At 32.3% G+C, this 26520-nt stretch overlaps 1 protein-coding gene across 1 annotated transcript in view; it reads right to left on the reverse strand.

Annotated features, from left to right (window-relative positions):
* LOC129802116 (uncharacterized) overlaps nucleotides 1-15869 on the reverse strand; it is a 30760-nt gene extending 14891 nt beyond the window's left edge. Inside the window, exon 1 of the mRNA XM_055847700.1 lies at nucleotides 15221-15869. The gene's annotated coding sequence lies outside the window, so the exon portion shown is untranslated. The remainder of the gene's footprint in view (nucleotides 1-15220) is intronic.
* Nucleotides 15870-26520: the final 10651 nt, after the last annotated feature.

Here is a 26520-nt window from a genome sequence, read left to right on the forward strand (position 1 = left end):
TGTTAATTCTGATTCCTTTTAACCATTTATAATTTACAATTGAGAACAGTTGCCAGCGCTACTGGCGGAAGAAAACAGAGTCTTCAAGCGGTGGAAAGTTTATCAGTGTCAATAAATTCATTCCAATTTATTAATGGAAATAATCAAAATTAGTGCAAGATCCAATTTATATTGCATATTGATGATGTTCCAAATTCAATTTACTCTTGTTATATAACATGGAATTTAGTCATATAAATCGTAAGTAGATTTTATTAGTATTTCCTAATATTATACACTTTTAATATCTCTGAATTTATATATTGTGCAAGCTTTGTAACTGTGAATATAGCTTAAGAATACAATTGTCTGAAAGAATTGATAATATGGGTGGAATCTATTATAATAATGTTCTATCATTTACAATAAATTATCATAATTAGAATACATATATCGTTGACTCCTAATAAGACTATTATAAGTCTATTTACAATAGTATAAAAAGATGATTTCATTGGATTCAGAAACCTTAAAGATTGAAAAGTTGGTGGGAACAGTCATAGTCGTTTTAGTACTTGAGAACAGTAATATGCTAAAAAAGCTCCTTTTTTCATTGAAGTAGCACCATCACTCCCGTCAAAATTATGAAATAAAAACTCAAAATCACTTAGCACAATTATTGATTTTTTTGCACACAATTTTACTGTAAATAATTTAAAAATAGCGTTAACCAGAAGATATTCAACGTCTAATGGTGCCTACATACTGGAAGCAATTTTTGTCAAAAATTGCCTTTTTTAAAAAATTCTGAAGTTTCCGTCTATAAGGATAGCGTAAATTTTCTTTAAAAAGGCATTTTTTAAAGAAATTGCTCCTAGTCTGCAGAAGCCATAGGGCTCTAGACACACTTTACGACTTAAGTCGAGACACGACTTAATCTAATTATAATGAAAATAACGATTTGACTCTAGATTAGACTCCCATCAGTTTCTTACAAATCCTATTAACTAAGCCATTTCTCGACTTAGAACGAGCAACGGATTATTCAGAAATTTATGGAAATATAATCTGATCTATATTTTGAGTGTAATTATGTTAAGCCGTCTCTTAGCTTAAGTCGTACGTGTGTCTAGGGCAAGTATGATAACATTACATTAGAAGGTGAAAGTATTCCTACTAATTACAGTGAAATAAATAAAAATCAAATTTATCTGTCGAACTTTAAACCTCTCTTTTAAAGTTTTGCATTTTAGACTTACAATAGTCTTCTTTGGAGTTGACGATATGTACGAAACTTATCACAATGATTGTCCTAACAAATACTTAAATGGAACACTGAAGAATTTTGAAATAGGTATTTTGTCGCTTATCTCCTTTAAGATTTTTATAACAATAATAATATTTCAAAAATATTTTAATATTTCAAAATATTTAAGATATTATCAACTAGAGTTTTTCGAGTTTTTCAGTAACTATTTAAAATTCTTTATTCAATATCAAATTCAATATTCAATGAAATAAATACTTCAGTTTTAGATAATTTATAATCCTAATTGTTTGTCAATTTAACATCAATTTAGTATACAATCATTTTAAATAGGAAGCAGTTAAAAGCCCATTTTGTCTTTCTTGTAGTTAATTGCGTGAACTCTGGCTATCAGAAATTATTTATAATAGGTGCCCAGTAGCTCATTAATTATTGTTTGATCGATTTATGGGATACACCCTACTAGTGACCTAAAATATTATGTACAACATGGTTTATATTTCTTCACAAAAATACAAGTCTATTAATAGTACATTTTACTTTAAATTGATAGCAGAAAAAAAATTAAAAAAAATATTCTGCCAGGTATGGAATTTATTCTTATCATACCCAAGCTTAGGTAATTTACATATGTATGAGAACAGTAATAACACGATAAATACGTGAAGGGGGTAAAGACTTTTGATAAAATCGGATTACTTAGGAAATAGGAAAGTCAAAAAATAGCATTGCGAAAAACGGATATATTTGGAATATGGAACAGGAAGAGGGAGATAATGGAAATACAGAAATCACAGAAGGGTTTGTGGAAAATCTAGTCATGAGAGATGAATTGTTAATATTTAGTAGATTATGTTGACAAAGCACCTGCTTTTTAAAGCTATTAAATTTTCTATTGGGAAATTTTGGACATTATAAATGGGAATAGGAATATTAAGCCGGTTACTTATTAATGAAAAAAATTTTCTAATTTCATGAAGACGATTTAATCATCAATGTTAGGGGAATTGCTTATAATTTCGGACACTTTGAGGGTAAAGATTAACACAACAAATAAATTGATTAGAATTATGGAATTTTCTTCTAATACTTAATGAATAAGGCAATGTAGGCATGGTTCGCACAGAGTGAACCTTCAAACGATGCGAATTTTCTCTTTGTTTGCAAAGAGCTGACTTACCATTTCTCATCTCGTTTCATGAACTTAATAATGATCTATCTTATGGCTAAGAAATAACGAACTAGCTCTTTGCAAACAAAGAGAACATTTGCATTGTTTGAAGGTTCAGTCTGTGCGAACCATGCCAACATTCCCCTACCTTCTGTTTAACCGTTTTTAAATTTTAAGGATCTTGAACAAGTTATCGTCAGAAAAAATCAATTTCGCATATTCTTTGCTATTTCTCTTTATTTCTCAACCCCTATTACTCATTTTCAAATTCAATTTCATGTTGTAGCAAAAGACAATGCATTTGTATGAAGGACGATTGTCGTAAAATGGAATTTTCTCGCTCTCCCTAATATTTCCTTCCCTTACTTCGATCTTACTAAAAGCATACATCATAGGGTTCTTAACTGTGGAGAAATATTGTGCAATAAAACACCCAAAGCCACTAAGCATTTGGGCAACATCTTTTATATAACTACTCCATATCGATTTCTTTCCAAAGAAGGTGGAAAATAACACCCCCTAATGAATGAGGGGCATTTTCAAGAATACCAAATTCGATAATTCTCCAAAAATGATTACTCACAGTAATGAACATGGCCAAATGATTCCTTATGTAATTTTTTTTTTGGAGGTCCATTAATCATGCGTATGAGTGCTTCAACATATAAACCGATGTACGCAAGTAGTTGATGACAGCAGGCAAACTCCACAGGGGATTCTTTCATTTCCTTTTGGCACAAAGGGACTGCAAAATCCTTTGTCATGTGGAAACACCTCAATTTCCCAATATATGAATTATAATTTCGATCTATTCGGGGGGAAGATTGTGTTGAAATGAATGGAAGCCGTATACGGACCATATACGTGTAAATGTCTGCTGAGAGGTCTTGGATATCGCACTTGTGAAAAAGTAACGGCTAAATCATATTTCAAAGTCTTTTCCAGGAGATCCAATAAAGCTACGTAGTTCAAAATTATCGCCTTTATCATGATTTACATTTTTAATTTACACAAGTAGGTAATTTTGGTGTAACAGCAATACAGTACATACAGGTAAAATTTGCGGGAATGTAGTCCTTTGTACTTTTGGGCATGAATAAAATTCAATTCAATTTATGTAACTTTTACACATTTTGCTAAAATACACGAAATTTTACACTTTTACACAAAATGTGTAACAAAATGTTTACATTAGTGTAATCAAGTGCTAATTTAGCTGAGATTTTTTACAATCTTAGTTTACAGTGTGATTACACAGATAAAATTAATAATTACACACTTTTAGATTACACATTTTTTTAAAGTACATATGTATTTGTGTATGTATGTGTGTATATGGGGATATATATCCATATAGGTACACATATTCATACATACATACATGTTTTGATAACTCCTATTCAATCTGAATTAATAGTGTGCAAATTTTGAAAGAAGTCCATATTACTACATCATAAAATACTAAAAAAACAAAAATTTCTACAGGGTAACTCGGAATGCGTGAAAATTCGATTGTGAGTTGAATTTTGGTGGTAAACAATCGCGTCGAGCCAATTTCATCCATTTTGACTGCCGAGAACAGTTTACTCGACGCGATTCTTTATGGCTCCGGCACACCTTTTAGATCAGGAAAATTTTATGAAGTCGAAATTCAAATCCCTTTCTTCCTCACATGCTTTATATATGTCTATCTCATTATCTCGCACTCTTCTTCTTCTTTTAAACATCACACCAAATTTAATTTAGCTCAATCGAATTTGGTATGCGAAAGAATGAGATAGTCATGTGCAAAACATATGAGAAAGAAAGGCTTTTGAATTTCGACTTCATGAAATTTTCCTGATCTAAAAGGTTTGCCGGAGCCATTACCCCCAAAATTCAACTCACAATCGAATTTTCACGCATTCCGAGTTGCAAGCACCCCGAGTTGCACGCATTTCGAGGTCACCTGTAAAGAATCTCAGCTACCATAAGCTTATCTGGGCTAATGACTGGTTATTTAATCCATTATCTTCGATATCTTATTGGACCAATTGTTTTTAACGTTTAACGTTAAGACTTTGTGAACTGGGTTTTCAGAAGATCCCCAATAGTTTGACGCTTAAATCAATATCTTGATCTTGTTATTCCTTGCTCAAAGTTATCCCGTTGTACTCTACATTATAAAAAGACTTGTATTCGCAAATAATCTTGAATTATTTTTTTGTAACGTTTTAAGGGTAAAGCCGGTAAAGATATTCCACAAGACATATTTCTTAACCAATTAGTATGAGCAGGAGAGTGACATTAGCTCTGAAAAATGCGACCGATTTTAGTGTATTTTCTTCCCTGTTTTTGTACACATTTCACGAGATATCTTCAAAACTATGTAGGTTGCCAATTTAGGGTTTTCGGTTGCCTCCTCGCTATTAAATTGTCTTTCATTTTGTATTAGTATTTATTGCTAATTCGTTCTACAATGACAGAAAACAGCTAATAAACACAAAAGTTTTTCGGCTCGCTAGAAACATATGGGAACATAGGAAATGGCATGCCCCTGAGTATGAGTCTACATTCAAAAACTATTAGGGGAGACCGGCGCAGAATTAGCCACATATCGACTTATCAGAATATAAGTCAAATAAATCGATTTTTTGCAAAATTCGTTTTTTTTCGCTCTTCAGATACTCAACACACTCTACTTTCCCTGTGAATATTATATCCGAAAGTTAATTATTCCCAAAGTTATAGGGTTTTAAATCTTTATAATCTTATACTCAGCATGTAAAATCGCAATTTGAAATCGCTGTCCTGTGAAGTTAGCTATTCGTGAGTTATTCGTTTTATATTCTGAACCGTCGATATAGCGTTGATTGCTTCTACCTCTATCGTATCTGCATTTGTTTTGTATCTGCATTTGGTGCAAGCTACAATACAGACGTACTCTCTTGCGTGAAAGGCTGACACAAAAAAATGCAGATATGACAGATGTCGACGCAACCGACGACGATAGTACAGTAGAGTCTCGCTATAGGCCATCGCTCTATAGTCCACAATTTATCGACCGTTGATTTCAAAACACTGATTTTATGTTAGGTTATGTTTTTTGTACGCAACAAGCATAATTATTTTAATATTTTTGGCAAACTTTATTAAGTAGTTGTGATAATTGTGATCCATAATGAAGAGAGCAAGGACAAGTACCACAATCGCAAAGAAAGTGGAAGCCGTCGAGCAATTTCAATACTAAAAGTCGTTGATAATTTTAAAAAATTACATGGACTATAGTGCGACCCAAGTGTCAAATCTGAAACCAAATATGGACTATAACGAGACTCTACTGTATTAGATAGTGGAGTGTTGCATTTTTCTTTAGAAAGAATATTAAGCAACCTACTATTTATTCATAGAAATTAACTCTCTTCTTATTCATTTAAATATTTATCAGTCTATTTGAAATATGTTTTTCACAAATTATAGGCAAACAAAAATATCATTTGCTGGCAAATTCTGCCCCGGTCCTCGCTATTATGAATAAATCAACAATTTATGATAAGTTTAAAAAATTATAAATTAAACTTTTAGGAAAATAAGAGGATCTCAAAAAATGTCTTTCGTTATTACATTTGTTCAAGTGCGATATGATACTAACATACATAAATTGAAGATATATAAAGTTTCATGTACAAGAAGGTCATCAGGCATCAAAGGGGGATGCTACAAAAAAGGCATATTCATATTTTCCCAGAATCGATCGATGTTTTTTTTTTGCCAATAATTGTTGTGTGTGAAATATTCCATGATATGCGATATATACATGAATAAGGTGATAAACTACCTATAAGTTAGAAATTCAATAAAATACATCTACTATCAGTGTCTGTATCAGTAAATTTTAGTTTTCTCTCTTGGCGGACGTCATTCGCTGCAATCTTTTGGTGTTCAAATTGGTACCATAACCATATTACATTACCTTTTTTTCTCCTTTCTCTATTTAGTGTACACAATTACACAGAATTCAATCGCAATGTTTGATGGGTATTTCCGATTGAATAATTTTATGATGCGGGTTTTTGGGATTTTTTTCCTCTCTCGCGACTGCACAAACAGCGGAAAATCGATAGGAGTTAAAGTTGCGTTTACGCCTCCCAAGTGGCTTTAAGCAAAGAATTAGCTATCAATAAACAACAATTCTTTACGATTATATCACTTCCATCTATCTAAATTGCAGGGGAGCTCCAATTGCTACCAAGGCAAAGTGCTAACCTACATTCTTGGAGAGGTCTGAGGAAGTGATGTTTTGTTCTTCAATGCGGTCAAAGTTCTTCTTCTCAAACTTATTCACTTTTGATTTATGAACTTTCTAACTAAAGTGTTATAAGGTGCATGCAAAATTCTATTTATAAAGTCTCCATTCAGGTTGATACTTTCAAACAAGAAGCTCATGAGTGGGTTCAAACGGATGTGTCATTCACACTGATAATTTTTCAATGTTGCAAAGACTTTTGAACTAAGGTATTATTATAGTCAAAAATCTTATTACTTTTCAAATACTGTAAGTTTTTGTATAGAGGACACCGGGTCTAATTCAGATAGAAAATTCATGAATTTTTTTTTCAGTATATTTTATGAAAAACATACTTCAAATGAACTGATAAATGTAACAGATGTAAAATTAAAGATTTTTTATGAGATAGATCAGAACTTTGTGTTGTCTGATTTAGGGTGCTATGTACAGAAACCAGCTTACTTATTTTACAAGTTACTTATTAAAATTACCAGTGGAATTCGATTCAAGTCAGAGTAAAAAAAACCGTAAGTGCGGATGACTTTGACCCCCTCCTGTACGTAAGCTTTTCTATAATTCTATTGTTTAAGGAATAAGGACAGTTCTCATCGATCAGACGTGGTAGTTCGATTTGGTAAAGTACATCCTTCAGTTCTAGAAGTAAAGAAAAGCCTAAGAACAGGAGGGTGTCAAAGCTACTCGTAGGAGACAGTCAGCCGCACTTACGGTACTTAGTTTTAAGCTTTCGACGTACTGTACGACTTACTTAAGGCTACAAAAGAAATTATTATTACATAAATTACATTGTAGAAAAAGAAGAAATCATAAGTATCTACGTACATTTTTCGAAAAATAAACTTAATAAAAGCTGGTTTCTGTGCATAGCACCATTAGCCCTATTTTTTCCTACTTGTAACGATAAGTGTAAATTATTCGAGTGAACACTTTTTACCATTTAAATAACTAGATTAAAGAAAAAAATATTAAGAATAAGAAAAAATGTTAAGAAAAGATTAACATTTTAGCACGGATTTCTAATTGGTCATTAAGAAAATTAATTCCGTCTTCAGAAACATATAACTTAATTTATTAAGAAAGTAAAAGAATAACACGTAAAAGAACATAAATTCTTTTACGTGTATTATTTATTTTAGAAGTCAATTGCTAAATATTCAATATGTTAACCATAAAATTATTGTAAGGAAAGTCTTTCTTGTGTTTATTGTACCATGTGTGATGATCAAATGATAAAAGAATGCTGTACAAAATTACGACGGAGTCTTTTCAGTCTGAAATTATATTTATAAATGGACTACTCACAACTTATTTGTTTGTGATCTTGTCGATAACCAAATCATTGAGTAAAGCACATTCAGAATCGCTGGTAATTTGTCGATAATAGAACTAACGAAAAATATGTTAATTAATTAATAGAATTTCTAGGTAGATTGTTTGGCTTGAGATTTGATTTAAATAACTCCATAAATTGAATCTCATATATTTTACTTTGATTTATTATTTACATAGATAATTACCAACCATAATAAAGTTATTATTCTATGTCACAACGTCCTAGAAGAATTAAGCCTTCAAATGAGATTTATTATAGGCACATGGTGCTATTCTAATAAAAAAGGAAAAGGGGAAATCTTTCTCCTGAGCATTTTTTAGCATATTTCTATTCTAAAGTGATTCTTCATCATCAAGCGTTCTTTCTTGTAGGTTCCTGTCTTGATTGTTTTTCAGAGAACTGTTTTCCAGAGTCCTCGCTGTGTTCTAAAACCACCCACTATACAGTCCAGACAAGAACTAATACATTAAAAGTGCAAAAACCATGATTATTTATTTATTGGAATAGCACTTTTTTTTTAAATTTCTCATATAATTTTACAATTATCAGGCTCAATTACTGAGGAATTAAATGCAGTGTCTAGATGACGAGAGGTCCTTAGTTCGTTCCTTGGCGAAAGCAGGAATTTGTCCTACGTGTTCATAAATACAATTGAGATTGAACAAAGCTCATGAAAATGTTTCCCTCAGTATTTTTGATAAAAAAAATCATCTTTTATAAAATTTTCGCTCCATTTTCTACATCTATTAGTCGCGAGATTAAATCCCAAGATGCAAAAACATTATATGTCTAGAAAACCAACCTTGCCATAAGGGGTGGCAAAACGTCCTAGGCATTGCGAAGAGCTCGAACTCGTGACTTATATGCTATATCTCAAAAATAATTACACCAATTCAAATCACTCAAAAAATTCCAAAAATAGTTTAAAAGGGTAATAGAATTAATTTTCGGACAGACATTACTTAATGGTTCATAACCAGTACATTCTCGATTCAGAACCAATTTGAACTCAAAACATTACTCACCACCCTTTGCGGAGTTCGAGCAGTAAAATTGATTGAAAATGAAACACAGTAATGTACTAGGTCCTCAACTAATTAGTGAATTTTTGCAAATATATGGCACTGGCGACATATGTAGTCCACACACATGAGTAAAGTTATGTTTTTTTTTTTTGGAGGATAGTCATCTGTCGACAATATCCATCCACAATACCGACAAATATCGCAATTCAAAAAATGTTTTACTAGCAACAAAGATGTTAAGTTTTGTCCCGAAGAAGCAGCATTTGCGGAGAGTGCTACTTTAGGACTTTAACGTGAGAAAAAAATCAATTAAAGCACGTCATTTAGCTAAAAAGACCTACAGCGAACATGCAAAACCGAAAAACACCTGGGAAAATCGGTTAAAATGGTCCAGAAATAGTGATTTCGAAGAAAAGGGCAAAAGGGCCAAAAACAATTGATAGAGCCGATCTGCAAGCATAACTGGATTGAGATGATCAGATTGGTTTTCAGGGTATTAAACATGAGTCAATAGAGGTATTATCAAGCATTTATATGCCTAAGAAAAAATCATAATATAGGAATAGGAGTTTCCAGTATCAAATTGATACAGACGATGAACAGTAGTCACAGCTTCTACCTGGTGAAGCATCAAAATTGGCGACGCAGCCAAATTTCTTAAGAAGAAAATTTTCGGAGTTTGGTGGGACCAAGGGGGGAATCATACAACACAATCTGCTGAAACTGTCAATGGATATTGTTACTAATAACAACTAATTAATTTTACCCATCAATAACTTTGAGAATAATAAATTTTCAGTTGTAATATCCACAGAGAACGTAAAGAATGTCAAGTAATACCGAAAAATGCGAAAAAAACGAGTTTTGTAAAAATTCAGGTTGTTCGAGTCTTATTCTGAACCACCGATATAATCTACAATGACTCAAAACATTAAAAAACATATTTTTTATCCCTCTTTGCAAAGAGTTCCCCAAATTTATATGGCAATTTGAACCAATTAAAACGCTTAATTATTTGATAATAAAATAATCGATAAAATAAATCAATAAAAGGAGAAAATCGTGTCTGTCATGAGACTGAAAAATTGGGTAAATTGTCAAAATGTTGTAATTTATTTACTGTATCTAATAAAATGTAAGTAATTTGGCGTGTTTTTATTAATTTACGTTTTCCGATAAGGATAAGTGTTCAAATTTCTCATTCCAAATGGTACAGAGTAGGGTATCAATAGGTCCTCACACGAGTTCTTAATGTGTCAATAGGTGTTCTTTCACCCTAAAAGCATATAGGGAAAACACTTTTTTTTAGTTCTTTAATGAGCTAATGAAATCCACAAACTGATAAATAAAATTATTATAAATCTATTTAAAGTTACATGGATTATTTCTAGGTGAACCAAAAAAAGAGACAGCAAAAATCACAAAAAAATTAACGAAGTAATTTTCAGTGATATTCCCTAACCCTACAATTTTCAATCACTTCTGATAATCATAGTGATAAGTTTTGAACATTTCATTCATTAATTTTAACGATTTACTAAAGGGAGTTGTATTTTCAGCTGATAATAATCTTTGTCAGTAAATTAAAGTTGGTTGAGCAAATTTAATCAGTAAATTGATAATCAGTTTCCTTATGTACTAGAGTTATGCAAAAGCCCTTCGTTTCATTGTAAACTGGGTATAATTGTAGAAATTCCTATACTAGTTTTTCAAATTTTCTTGTAGACTATTCTATTGACAGTCAGTGTAGGAGTTACTACATCCGTTTTCTGAAAGTTATCTCTGGCTTCGTCTGTTGGGACATTCAAAGCCATCAATACAACATTCATTCTCATCAATGGATTTTCTCTTGCTACATTTTCCACAGCATTGTGGAATGATTTTGAGATATTCTCAGTAATATTGTGACTCTTCCCCATGTATCTATTTGTGTCTCTAACAAATGACTCTTGTATCTAAAGACACCAAAAGAGATGGATAAACGGATAGAAGTCTCATTTATTATTTACTTTTTGGCTAAGTATTTCTTTTTTTCTTGTCTTTGGTCAAAGGAAAATGTATTTTTATTTGGCTGTACGTGACTTCAAATATGTGTTATATCTGTACCGGAAGTACCAACATTCTTCTTTGAGAGCTTCGGTGGGATTTCCATTTGTATTTTATACATTCGACCTTACCGGCTTCATGCCATTTTTTCCGTTTTACTTGCAAAAGTTAGCATAAATAAGAGCAATAAAAAAAACCAGAGTGAAAAATGTAATATTCCAACATATGATATAAAACTTGATATTATTTTATAAATACCCGTTTTGTTTCTCATTGTTCCCGGTTCACTCACTCTCACACCCTTGGACATTACTCAAGGGAATGTCTAAATAATTCAGAGGTATGTAATGCTTTTGAAGTTACGACCCGGCGCGTAAGCAATATTTTAACAAAGAGTTGGAGATGTATCAAAAAACAATGTGAAAAATTTTTAGGGTAGGCCAAATGCATAAGGAACGCACTTAGGGCTTTACCCTTACTACTACTACAGAAATCTTATAATAGGGGATAACCAGGCAGATTTATGAAACAATAACTAACTAAAATTAGTTTCTTTTAGAGTCAGTAAAGCTGCCCACAGCTTAGTAGAGTTATTATGATTTATGTTTTTTTAACCGCTATTGAATTTATTAATCTAGAATTTTTATTTCTATTTTAAAAAAAAAATCTTCAATCTAGGAGTTTTTTAAGAAACATAACGATTTGTAAAGTTATTAAAGTCAAGTTGATTAACCGTAGATTTTTACGGGTATTAGGGGTTTTAAACTAGTGACTTATACAGGCTTTAAACCTAAGGGACTAAACAGACTTGGGTTGAAGCTCGAGAATATTTAATCTGCAAAATTTGACAATAAAGATTTATCCCAAACTGTTATACACTAAGGACTTAAGACCATCGATTAAAGGTCCTTTGTATAGATTTACTTCATCCTACCTTGTTCAATTTTACAGGCTAAATATTCTCCAGGATCTAAATATATTTATTTGGGCCCTAATGCCCTAGACCGATTTATGCCCTACACCCTATGAAAAATTACTGTAATTCCTTGTATTTTAAATATTTCAAATTTTTGGGAACCGGACTAAACTTCTAGTCTGATTAGACCAGTCCCTGAAGGTTTTTATGTTTTAAAATAATAAGCACTTATACATGTTTTTTTTTTCAAAATCTAATAAATCAATCAGGGCCACTTATCAAAAAATGAAAATTTAAGGAAAAACAGCCTTACAGATAGTATCTTATGGTTTATTGAATATTCTCTTATCATGTCCTGCTGTTTCTCCCAAAACTTTCCATTATATCCAAATCACGTTTTTCAGACATTTTAAAAAATATATAAAACCTGCAATAACCGATAGAAAATACATTGAAATATTAATTATCAAGGATAGTAAAACACGATAATGACCTTTGGCTCCTTTCTCATTTATTTTCTCAAGCCATTTAAAAGGAGAAAGGTATCAAAGGTTAGTAGTCACTACCGGGTTTTTACTGTCCTTAATACTCATTCCATTAGCCAAAATTGATCTATTTATTATTTAAATTAACTTGTGAGTATAAAGCTTTGCCAAATGACTGTGACCGATAACTTAATTCATATTAAACCACATAAACTAATACTGTTTGCTAATAAATCTTGAAAATTTATCTTAATCTTCAAAATAAAAACATGCAAAGTAACAAATTTTCATAAGAAGAATAGGCCTCATTCAGAGCATTCGTACGTGAAGTAGTACTGATAATATCCAGTTACGAGCAAGTAGTCAATTTCCTCATGATTATCAAATTTAACTTAACTCACGGAAATCTAATGTTTACCCTAATAATTTTATTTTTTTTCCTGATGTCCGAAAAGGTTCCATAAGTTGGGAAAATGCTTATTAAATTTTAATTTGAGTAAGGAATCGTACTCAGGAGAAAAAGGTTTCGTTAAACGGACAAATGAATCTTATCAAAATGATGTCGTTTATGAATTTGACAAAACGTTTTCTCACATTTTGTTTTAAGAAATTTTCCTGATCTTAAGAGGTGTGCCGGAGCCATTACAACCGAATTTGATCAATTAAGCCTCAGTCACACCTTTTAGTTCGGTAAAATTTCATGAAGTCAAAATTCACGCCATTTTTTCTCAAAATATTTGCATAAGTCTGTCTTACTCTTTCGGACTCAAAGTTGGACTGAACTAAATTTAATTTGGTATGATGTGCAAAAGAAGAAGAAGAGTCCGAAAGAGTAGGATAGTCATATGTAAAACTTTTAAGAAAGAAAGGGATGTGAATTTCGCTTACATGAAATTTTTCTGATTTTGGGACAATTTGGCGTCATTTGAAATTAAAGATCTCAATCGAAAAAAAAATCACTTTTTAAATGTATTAAATTATTTTAGGAAAAAAATATTTCAAAGTGAAGGGGATGGTGAATTTTCGTGCAGTATTTAACTGATCACAAAATCCTTAGAAAAATTTAGGCAGCATGAAATTGCCCTACCTTCCCGTTACACAGACAGTAGTCAGTTAGCATCATATAAAAAATTATAAAGGTTTGCTTTCATTCTTGTGTACATTTTTGAGGTCATACAACCGGATATTTTGTCTGGAACGAAATGCCCCTGCATCATCCCTAATAGGGGTCCTCAAGGTCAGAGGTGAAAAAGAGTTTAAAACAAATGTATTCTTCAACGGAATTGGACTAGTTTGGGGTCGTTGGAAAGATCTTTGAATTGTAAGACACTGAGGCGAGTTTCAGATTGGAGGTTCAGCTCAAGAAGTTTTGAAATCGTAAATGACAATTTTGTTGGTTTTTCAAGATCTACTGAATTAGCTGAGATTCAAACTGAATTAGCTGAAGGGAAAGTACAACCCTTCGAACGTTCATGCCTTCGAATAATGTGATCTTTTTTTTCAATTTTTCCTAAGAGACTTAGGGTAAGTGTGCCAAATTTCGGCATAGTTGCATGCAAGCGCCAAAGTCTCAAGTTTGAAATGTAATATCTTTAATAGAAATTGATTTTTTTATTCCTTCTTCTTAAGGAATGTTGCTTGGAACCTTGTAGAGAGTTTATCGTCTTTATTTACTCTGAAAATCATTCTTAATACATTTTAAAATGAATAAAAATGTAGTCATAGCTTTGGTGCCCTATTTCGGCCACCTTCATTCTCATAGTTCCTTGCCCTTTAGGAATTCTTCTAATGTCTTTTTCACGTCATCTCGTTTGTCGAAGCTACATTTTTTGTTATTCTTTCGCATTGTATAATCTCTAGAGTATGTAAAAACTAAAAATTCATGGAAATTCGAGGAACAAAAAATGTGGCCGAAATTGCAAGCTGGCCGGAATTTGGCACACTTACCCTACACATTTCTATTAAATATTAGTTGGCTTAATTATTGACAATTATGTGTAAGTCTATTAGGACAAGTGAAAGAAATTTACAATATTCGAAGGCATGAACGTTCGAAGGAAATGTACTTTCCCCTACCGCAATTAGAGAACTTAAGGCACATGTTGGATTCTTAGATCTAAAGCCTATAAGGCAAGGCTTTCAGGCTTCACATGTACTCTGTATGACTTAATGTATGACTTAGTACTAGCAATTAAAATATATTGCGATAGGTCAGATTTATTAAAGGAATATGCAAAAATATGAAATGTTCGAAGCCAGAGTATGTGCGAAGCCTGAAAACCTTCCCCTGTTACGTTATTTAGTGAAAATGGAAGCTTAAAAAATACCGAACTGAAAATAATCTGTGCAGAAAGCTCCAATTCGTGAGCAGAATTAATTAGGAAGTCATAGCTCCTAAGAGAAGCATATCACTATCATTAATGTAAACATACATTTCGGAGTATACTGTTATTTTTCGAATGTAATTTCTTGTAATTTGAATATAACAATATTTTTGAAAATATCACTCTGTCGAGTTGATGAATGCTGAGAAATTCCTAGCTCTGCAGGCATTTTTCAATAAAAATAATTCAGTGATAATACCTCTATATTCCAGGTAAATGATCAAATTACTAATTAATGTTGATGCAAAATAATACTGTGTTCGCATAAGCAAACATAGAGCTAAATTTATCTTGGGAAATATGTAACTTTCATTACATATTCTATTTACCATTTGTCACTGGACATGAGAAACTTCAACTGTAGACATGGGATCTTTTTACTATCTTGCACAAACGTTCCAAACTCACATATGTCACATTTTCTATATTTGTACTGTGTACATTCAACTATTTACTCCCCAGAATAATATAATTGGACATTTTCAGACAAGATACTCTTCTCTGGCAAATAATTTTCGTGCAACGTTTTTCACTTAATGCTTTTTAATGTAATATTCACATATGAGTTAACGTGAGAATGACTTCTTACTAGATCATAAATAATTTGTATTAGAAACACCATATGGTTGCACTATGTAGCTTAGAATTTAATCCTTCCGATACTTTGTGACATTGTCTCCACGCACATAGTCTATGCAATTTGCCCTGGACATAAATAGTGTATAGCACTTCATGCAATTTTTGCTGGATTGAATGGTATCTTGGTGAGAAGATTGCTGACATGTGGTGAAGGACAGTACAATTGCAATCGTAATAGCATTTCTATAAAGTCTTCCAATATTTAATTTTACAACATATCGCACATGCTTGGTAGCATTTTAAAATTTTTACACCACTAAGCACTTTATCTGCTGAATTTCAAATCCTTAAAACACTAGGGAAAGCTTCAAACTTTCCACAAAATTCATTTTAGCACAAATCACATTAAACATTTCTCGAATTTTGATTTCAAACGCAGCCAAAAGTTCTGGTTAAATTCATTCATGAATAATTATATTCAGTGATTCTCTTTGTCTTGCACCACTCAAACTATCAACACTTTGTTGAACCATCCAAGTATATAATTACTGTGAATATATTGGTGAATTTTTCGTTGTTCTATATTCGCTGAATGCACATAAAATACACTATTTAATTGCAAATAGATAGAGATACAGTAAGTTTAATTGATTTTATAGGAAACCGCCACTAGCACCAAGGGGAGAGCTAATGGTTCACACAAAAAATACCAAGTTAGTGTTTGATATTTTGGACGAGGAGGAAAAAAATTGGCGTCGTTGCGATACCAAGTTTCGATATAAACTAAAGAGCGGTACGATTCCTCGTCAATTGCCATGCCATTAGGGAAGGCAGCAACACAATGCGGTCACGTTGGAGGGAGCAAAATAATCTTTATAGTATTTCAACTCCACCTCCACATGTGCCTTATTTGAACACATGCAAAGATCATATGTTTGTTTGCGGGTGGCACAAAATATTCAAATTTGTATATATACAGCGACTTCAAATTAAATAAGAACACTTCGAGGTAGACGAGGTAGACAACCCCCATAGCATAATCCCACGAGAGAAAATTTCGTAGCATAGATCGCCTTTTTAATCTGTTGATCCATCCGGCTGTTAGCAAAGATAGAGCCTAAACGGTTAGGGATAGCGATATTGGAACTTCTTGTAAACTTCTACGGAAGTCAGTAACCAAAGCCTTGTACTTTAAAAATAGAGTGGAGCAAGAAATTTTGGCCCATTAATCCATTCAGACAATGTACTAGAAATCCTAGAGATAGTATGTTTATGAAAATAGCTCCTAAGATATTAACATATGATTCAGGGAAGAGAAGCACGCAGTGCCGTCCAAAATTCCGAAAGCGAAAATCCCGAAGAGCAAAAATCCTGAAAGTGAAAATCCCAAAGAGACAAAAATCCGAATGGGTGAAAATCATGGAAACCAAAATACCGAAAGTAAAAATTTCGAAATCTAAAATCTCGAGTGGTTGGAATCCCGAAGGCCATAATACCATAAGCCAAAATCCCAAAATACAAAATCCCGAAAACCAAATCCCGAAATCCAAAGTACTGAAAACCACTTCCTGAATTAGTCAAAATCCCGAAAGCCAAAATCCCGAAAGCCAAAATACTAAAAAGCAAAACTCCTGAAAGTGAATATCCCAAAGAGACAAAAATCCGAATGGGTGAAAATCCTGAAAGCTAAAATATATAAAGTCAAAATCTCAAAATCTAAAATCCCAAAAAGCAAAAATCCAGTGGTTGGAATCCCGAAGGCCATAATACCGTAAGCCAAAATCCTAAAATACAAAATCCTGAAAACCAAATCCCGATTTCCGAAATACCGAATTAGTCGAAATCGTGAAAGCGAAAATCCCGAAAGTCAAAAATCCCGAAAATCAAAATCCCGAAAAACAAAATACCGAATCAGTCGAAATCCCAAAAGCCAAAATACCGAAAAACAAAAATCCTGAAAGTGAAAATCCCAAAGAGACAAAAATCCGAATGAGTGAAAATCCTGAGAACCAAAATATATAAAGTCAAAATCTCGAAATCTAAAATCCCAAAAGGCAAAAATCCAGTGGTTTAAATTCTGAAGCCCATAGTACTTTAAGCCAAAATCCCGAAATCCAAAATCCCGAAAACCAAATCCCGCAACCCAAAATCCCGAAAGCCAAATCCCGAATTAGTTGAAATCCCGGAAGTCGAAATCCCGAAAACTAAAATACCGAAACCCAAAATCCCGAGATCCATAATACCGAAAGCCAAAATACCGAATTAGTCGAAATTCCGAAAGTCAAAACCCTGAAAACCAAAATCCCTAAAAGCCTAAATCCCGAGTTGCCAACATCATGAAAGGGACAAAATTCTAAGAAGGATAATACTTAGAGAGAAATCGTCAATCAGAGCAAATGACACTCAAATCATCCAATTTTTTCTCAGTGGAGACAGGAAAAATTCCTGCCTCCACCCAGAATCGAACTGGAGACCTCTCGTTAACTAGACGAGTGCTCTACCAACTGAGCTATTAGAGGCCACATGCTCTGCTTGACTTGCTACACGACCTTTAGCCAATTGCATTATGCACTGCAATCGCTTACTCTCGGGATTGCGAGATTTGGAAACGATGTGGTGCGTACAATTGAGCCGGCAGCTCATGGTGTCCATGAATTTTGGTTTATTGTGAGAATTTTACGAACTTTAGTTCAATGTTAATTGTATTTATTTTTGCATAATGCAATTGGCTAAAGGTCGTGTAGCAAGTCAAGCAGAGCATGTGGCCTCTAATAGCTCAGTTGGTAGAGCACTCGTCTAGTTAACGAGAGGTCTCCAGTTCGATTCTGGGTGGAGGCAGGAATTTTTCCTGTCTCCACTGAGAAAAAATTGGATGATTTGAGTGTCATTTGCTCTGATTGACGATTTCTCTGTACATAAATACAATTAACATTGAACTAAAGTTCGTAAAATTCTCACAATAAACCAAAATTCATGGACACCATGAGCTGCCGGCTCAATTGTACGCACCACATCGTTTCCAAATCTCGCAATCCCGAGAGTAAGCGATTGCAGTGCATAATGCAATTGGCTAAAGGTCGTGTAGCAAGTCAAGCAGAGCATGTGGCCTCTAATAGCTCAGTTGGTAGAGCACTCGTCTAGTTAACGAGAGGTCTCCAGTTCGATTCTGGGTGGAGGCAGGAATTTTTCCTGTCTCCACTGAGAAAAAATTGGATGATTTGAGTGTCATTTGCTCTGATTGACGATTTCTCTGTACATAAATACAATTAACATTGAACTAAAGTTCGTAAAATTCTCACGATAATACTTAGAATAATGTAATTAAGCGGGAATACAGTCCTGGGAATAGCTATTACAGTTAAAAATTCTGGTTTTATGTTTTTAGAATTTTTGATTTTCGGGATTTTGGCTTTCCTGAATTTTGGCGTTTGGAATTTTAGCGTTCGGGATTTTAGCATTTGAAATTTTGGCGTTCGAGATTATAGTGTTAGAGATTTTGGCTTATTCAGGATTTTGCATTTCGGGATTTTAACAGGGATCTGTACCACGGATTTGAATGTTAAAAGACTTGCCTTGTGAGAAAGATGCAGTATGCACCACGGATAGTAAGAGATTTAATCTGTCTGTCCACAAATAGGGTGAAGTTAAATACCTTAGAATTGGAGAACCTTTGTAACTAAGTTCATTTCTAGTATTTCTAAAAGCAACTGAGGCTTATTATAATATAAAGTAGTTTCACTATTGGTTTGCCAGGCTAAATTATATTATGAACAGATCCAGTTTCATTTTAAAATAGGAGGAAAAAAGCCTTTTTTTCTGAAGTGGTAAACTTTTCTCTATTGGTTCTTTTAACTAAATACGAACTAACACAACGAATCCCTGTAATTCTTGTAATAGTTAAATAGCCAAAGGTAACGAATTATTTTTTGGCAACAATGTAAGGGAAAGCCAACCGATCCGAAGTATAACGATCGCTGATATCTTTCTCTTAAAATTATTTATTAAAGGCTCGCGGGGAAAATATATTTACAAACAAGAGTTATTGTGCGCTGGTTATTATATTACATTTGCAAAAAATTAAGCTTTTTACTGAAATTGGCTAATATTATTAAATTATAAAATTATATTAAGAAAATAAATCACTATATCTGTTCAAGATAAGTTATGACATCATGAATTAACTAAATGTTCTCTACCTCCAACTGTTCCTATTCAACCGGAACCAACTGTAACATGGAACACCATCAGAAAATCCAACAAGAGGGAACGCTACGAACTCGCAAGCAATGCGTGGATTTTCTTCCACTCCGAAGAGACCCATTTTGGGTAAAAGGGAAAGCAATTTTGTCACAACACAAAAGCCAAGAAAGTCTAACCACCGTAGAAACAGCAACCCCTCATAACATCAACTAAAAGAAAGTTTTTCCATTCGACACAACACCATGCTGAAAAGGAAGTGATGCATAAAGATAAAAGGTAAGAATAAGGGCACCCATATTTCTCAATATTTTTTCTTTCTTTTCGCATTGTCTTTGGCACTTCGGTAAGGCGCAATACTATGCTGAATTTGTTGTTGCGTATAGTTCTAATAAATCCCAGACACACTGTTAATTGCAGAAAGCAACATGAATTTATGGATTTCTACACACCTTTCCAGCAGCAACAAAATCAATGCAACAATTGTTCACTCGGCGTTAAAGGTAAATTAGGGAAGGGCTTATTACACTCTAATGCGTGCTCGAAACTCGTTTAGGAGCATAACTATGAGGATAATTTTCATGGATATGACAATATTATGCGTTGTCAGGTAAATTTAGTTTATTTAGATTAAGTTTGTACTACGTGGCCAAAATAGAATTCAGGTTTATAAATTTTATCAAAAAATAGAATATCGCACGTTTTTGTATGGCAATTGGAAAAAATTGTATTAAAAAATTATTTTGACTACATTACATCTTTACATTCGTCTGATCAAATAATTAATTACCATTTTTGTACTGAGTGAAAGCCTTTTACTATCTCATAGAATATAAGGATCTTTGAAACTAAATTTATCTTGATCAAATTGGTTAAGAATTAAATCTTTAAAAAGAGTTTCAAAGAAACAAAATGTATCGTATTTTAAATAAACGAATAATAATAATACGAATAAACCAGTTCATGAACTAAACTATAGGAGTCTAAATAAACTCAAGTTGATTTTGAAGTGATTCTGACTTGATAAAAAATTAACATAAATCCGATTTTGGGTAAATTATAAACAATACAGAATTGCTGTTGAAAAAATATGTAATTGGAACTAATAATTTTGCTAGAGGTCATTGTTAGCTTAGTATAAAAAATCATGTGCCAAGTAAGAGAATGTGGGGAAATTAAATTTAGTCTGCAAAAAAATTAATTAGCACTCAAGGTAGAATTTTAAGGGGTTAGGGTAGTGTAGTACATTTTAAAAAAAAGGTACATTTCAGAACCTATTGTGAGTGTTTCAGAATACATCATAAATATGTAGCTTAAAAACATAAATTCTTGTGTCTTTCTATTTTTAAGTTTTTGTAACTTATTTAGATTTCTGCTTCTAATTTTTTTTTAATTTATAAGCAAAAATTTCAGAAAAAATAGTTTATAGATATCCTTTTATGTGCTTAATAGCGAGAATTAAAAATGTTTATTTTATTTTATTGAAAAATATTTTTAAAGAAAATATGCTTTTTTTAAATCTTGGCTTATGCAACCCCTTAAGTAAGGCAAAGTGCCCTAAGTCGACCGGTGGATCAATTTTTAAATGTTTGATGGTTAACTTCTATGAAATTGTTACTGATTTGTATTATACATGGAATAAATGACTTATTAATGTTATATTATACGCTAAATATAGGGTGAAAGTAACACCTATTGACACTTTAAGAACTCGTGTCAAGACTTATTTACACCCTACTCTGTACCATTTGGAATACGAAATTCGTTTATCGAAAAACGTAGATTAATGAAAAAAATATATTACTTACATTTTACTAGAAACATTAAATAATTTTCAACATTTTGAAAAAAGTGTCAATAGGGGTTCCCTATCGAAGATGTGTCCATTCGACCCTACAGCAAATGTTAATAAATCGAATAAATAGCTCCGGAAAACCGATCGAATGAGGGCACTTTACCCTACATTTAAATTTTTATGCTAATTTTTAGTACAAAAGTTATCATTTTATCTGCAACTATCTTAAATGTTAATTAACTAATTTAGTCTTATACGGGCTTCAGACCTAAGACTTAGCCATCTGGCTTAACTTCTCTTATTCCTCATGATTGTTTAGGAAATTATTGTTTAGGATTGAATATTAAAGGCAAATGATTCATTAGATTTTGAAAAATCAATAAAATTGCTTGTTATTAAGATTTTTGAGACCTTCGGGAACTGGGCTGAACCTCCAGTCTGAAGCTGACATTAGTTGGACCCATTTTTCTAAAAAAAATCCGTTTTTTATTGTCCAAAATTCAATATTATCCGACCAAATTTGAATTTTTACTGAATATTTAATATTTTTTATATTCAAAATAATTATCAAATCTAAACTATAGCTGAAATTAGATTGAATACAGCTCATAAATGTTTATCAAATAAGTCTTAAGAAAAAATCTTATACTGCTTCACTCCCCTTCTATATTTGAGTTAGCTTTTTTAAAATATTTTTCTCTTAATCACTCTTTTCTTTAATTTTTAAAAGGTCAATAAAATATGCGAAGGTTCTCAAATCAAACTGAATTCAGAAGTTTGGCAGCTGATTTGCAATGAAAATGCTGTTGTATCAGTTTAATAATTTTTGAATAAATGTATGAAATTACAATCAAAATGTATGAAACTTTCCCAAATTACAAGACTTATCTTGAAGAAATTTTATTTTAAAAACTTGAAGTAAATTCCTGCCTAAAAAGCAAAATAGCTGCTTTATTGAACCAAGAATTAACAAATCTTTTAATGCACATTTAAAAAACTTATAATCAGAATTCTGTATTAAAACTCTTGTAGAAGATCTTAAGTCTCTTAAATGTTCACTACTTTACTTTTAGTAGAATTCAGTGATGGTATCAAGGGCGCTATAAGTAGCTTATAAGAATATTGATTGACACCTGAGACTTAACCCGAGAGACGACCTAACGTAATTATATACTTAATAAGTGAAATTGTTAAGAATCTTGCCTAATAATAATTAGACCTACATTCCCATCAATTTCACACTAATCCGTTTCTCGGCTTAAGCCGTAAGTCTATCTAAGGCATTTCTTAGAGAATTCTACAAGACTACATTAAGCAAAATCCTCACGGGTTTACGTAAGTCTCGCAGACCTAAAAAACCAATAAAAGAATTACTTCATGAAGATATTATATGAATGTGAATATATTACACAAATTTATCATCTTTTCCTAATATCTGTATTAAATTTAGAAAAAAAAACTATAGTTATGCCCTAGACACGCTTATGACTTAAGCCGAGAGACGACTTAGCGGAAAATGATGGAAATGTAGTTTAAGCATTATTTCTAATATAATTGCGCTAAGTCGTCTCTCGGCTAATCCTCATGTCTGTCAAGGCCCTAACTCTTGTTGGGCATTGTATCATCTGAGAAATTGAGTGGTCGCGTTAAAAGCTTTTTGACTAAAAGGAAAGATTATGAAAGATAAGAAGAGTAAAAAAAACACGGCAAAGATTTTTAAGATCTCCTCTATTTCCTCCTCTTACAACGTTTCGGAGATTGGATATCTCATTTCTCAGGTTTTAAGACCTCTACACATTGGGAGCAATTTTTGTCAAAAATTGCATTTTTGACAGAATTTTGACGTTTCTGCCTACAGCACTGCAGACAATTTCCTTCAAAAAAGCAATTTTTGACGAAAACTGTGCTCAATGTGTAGACACCTTTAAAGGTTTTGCTGTGTTTTTGACTCTTATTACTCATCGATAGACCGCAAATTAAATTATGAAGGGCTTCAAATATTCTAGAACAGATCAGTTTAACTCATTTTCTAATTAATTTCTTAAGAGCAATATACTGACTATTTAGACAGATAAAAAGATTTGTACACAGTCTATCATAACAAAATTCCCAAATTAATGTAGGGGAAAGTACTCTCCCTTCGAACTTTCGTGCCTTCGAATAATGTGGATTTTCTTTTATTTTTCCTAAGAGACTTACACATCTATTAATTAATTAGTTGGATTATTATCAATTACTCATAATTATGTGAAAGTCTTTTAGAAAAAATAAAAGAAATTCACATTATTCGAAGGAATGAACGTTCGAAGGTAGAGTATTGTCCCTTACAAATGTATAAAAAGAAGTGACGTAGAATGATGGCCAAAACAAGCTTCAAATATTTGTTTTACCATTTTTATAGCATTACTTTCGAATATATAACATTACAAAATCCAAATCAATAAAAATTACAATTTGAAATTCATGAAGAAAATTTTATTTGATGATGACCGAGTTTACCTCAGCAGTAAAAATTTGTTGCATTTTGCTGGTAAAATCGAAACTCAATCGCCATCTCTCATGCTAAATATAACCCTTCATGTATCCTATACCTATTGAATATTATGCTTGGTTTATTGCACCTGAAGCCTCATTTAATATGAATTGAATAAATAAGAGCAGCAATAAATTATGGGTTATTTTGTTGTGTGCAAATCTGACCCATGGATCCATTAAGTCTTATTAAAGTTGCTGAAGAGACAGAAGCCCGGCAATTCCGGCAGAGATATCAGTCTGATTTTTCAGCTCGAGAGTCATTCCACGGTCATTTATCACAAGTCATAATTATGCTCCCGTCCCTTTTAATTAACCAAGTGGGAAGTACATCACACACACCCACAGAAAAAAAAAGTGCTGAAATTCTGACATCATTAGATTACTCGGGGATACTTTTTTAAATCAACAGAATTGTCTAAAGCTAGTTAGTCTGTTGAATATTCTCCAGAATGTCCTTGATGAAAATTTAACCCAGTCACTGACATTCAAGTGAATTGGAAAAATTATTCTTAATTTTTCTTAAATAGATTATTTCGAAGGGATTTTGTTTTCTCGAATGATATAGAAGCTAAATGAAATTATTTGGAATGCCTCAAGGGTCTCAAGGTATACATTTCACATCTGTAAGATAAGCATTAAACCTTGTTATACAATTGTGTTAATGCTGGGTTTGTTTACAGTATCACCTCATCTAAGGAAAACACCTACGGTCAATAGTATGCAAATGCTTGTGGAAAACATTAAGGTAACAGGACAAGATTTGATTTTATAGTCTGAGTGCCTCTATGTGGTTTTCCTTTGACTATCTTCTCTCTCAATTGAATCGTGTATAAGTAAACAGTCTTATGGTGTATAAATTACGTCAAGTACTTTAAGGACTCGTTAATTTGCATTTTTTTTGTTAAATTCCCTCAGTCTTTTCAAGCATTCTTAATACCACGGATTTCTTCAACACTGAAGAAAATGCTAATTTTATTATAAATTACTTTTTTCTTGTTTTTGAATTGAATTGAATTGAATTAAATATATACTTTGTATTAAGATAAAACAATAAAGTATGAATTCAAATGTAAAATTGTTCGTAAATGTTTGTGAATTCCTACTGGGGGACTTCTGAAATGCTCATTATTCTACTAATATGCTCGTAAATGTTTGTACATTTTTCACAGATATTGTTCGTAACATGATCACTTAACAAGCATTTTTGTTCTTTTACAATCATTTGTTTGTAAATGTTCGTAAACACTCAAGAAATGTTTGTAGAATTTTGTCATTTATTTGTAAATTTTTGGTTGACCTGACGAACATTTTACGACCACTTGCGTACAAATGACAAAATTTTACGAACATTTTTTGGGTGTTTACGAACATTTACGAACATTTACGAATTGTTCGTAAAGTTTTGCCATTCAAGCAGAAATGTTCGAACAAACGTTTGTAAAAGAACAAATAAAGGTGTTTGTCGAGTAATCATGTTATAAACAATGTTTGTGATAAAGTACAAACCTTTACGAACTTTTTAGTTGTTTATATCATATGCAAGCATTTCGTAAGTCCTCAGTGGGAATTCACAAACATTTACAACCAATTTTAAGAAATACACTCGGCCCCTGCATTGTTTGTGCTCATTCAAAAGATTTTAGAATTTTCGACAAAACTGAACCGGTTCCAATCAGTTTTGAATCGGTAATGAACGGTTCATAACAGATAAGTTTTTTTTTATTCAAAATTCAATTACTATATTAGTCCTAAATTGCTTTGGTCAGTGCTCTGAGTGATGATCTGTTCAAATCGGTTGTCAATCGATAATGCACAGGTTATAAACCGATAAGTATTTTATGTCCGAAAATTAATTTTATTACTCTGAAAATTATTTTGTGGGTTCTTTCGAGTAATTTACAAATCGGTTCAAATCGGTTGAGATCCGGTAAACGGTAAATGATGCGAAAGTACTTTTGAGGAATAGCATCTGAGTCACGAGATTGACCACTTCGGAAAGTCTAGGATGCTTTACCACTCCTTTGAATTAATAATTCCCATTAAAAGAGTTATGATTCTCTGGTTCTTTCAGTTACTAACATAGCAAAACTTAATTCTGAGGCTGTTCTAACTTTATTTTTTTAAAAGAAACACTTTAGTTTAGCAGAAAAATATTTAAAAAAAAATACCCATATCATTTTTAGCTCTTTTAATTAAATCTAAATATTTTCTATCAATTGGCACACTCAAAATGACCATTAATCACTGCTCATAACCAGAGGGACGTCCTCTACTTAAACTTCTTGACAGGGCTTTTAAGTGATATCCCTAATAATTGTGAAAGAATACAACAATGGGGACGCTTGTACATATTGTAAAATTACTATATTTTTTGGCAATATTATAACTTTACATAAAAGACCTTTGCATACTATGCACCCCTTAATATATACATACTCACCTGTGTTTTTTTTTCTGGAAGACTACGCCATGGATTTTGGACTTCTGGAGAAATCAACTTAGAACTACCGCTGTTTTTTTATT

This window comes from Phlebotomus papatasi, chromosome 2, assembly GCF_024763615.1.
Source record: "Phlebotomus papatasi isolate M1 chromosome 2, Ppap_2.1, whole genome shotgun sequence".
Classification (NCBI taxonomy): Eukaryota; Metazoa; Arthropoda; class Insecta; order Diptera; family Psychodidae; genus Phlebotomus; species Phlebotomus papatasi.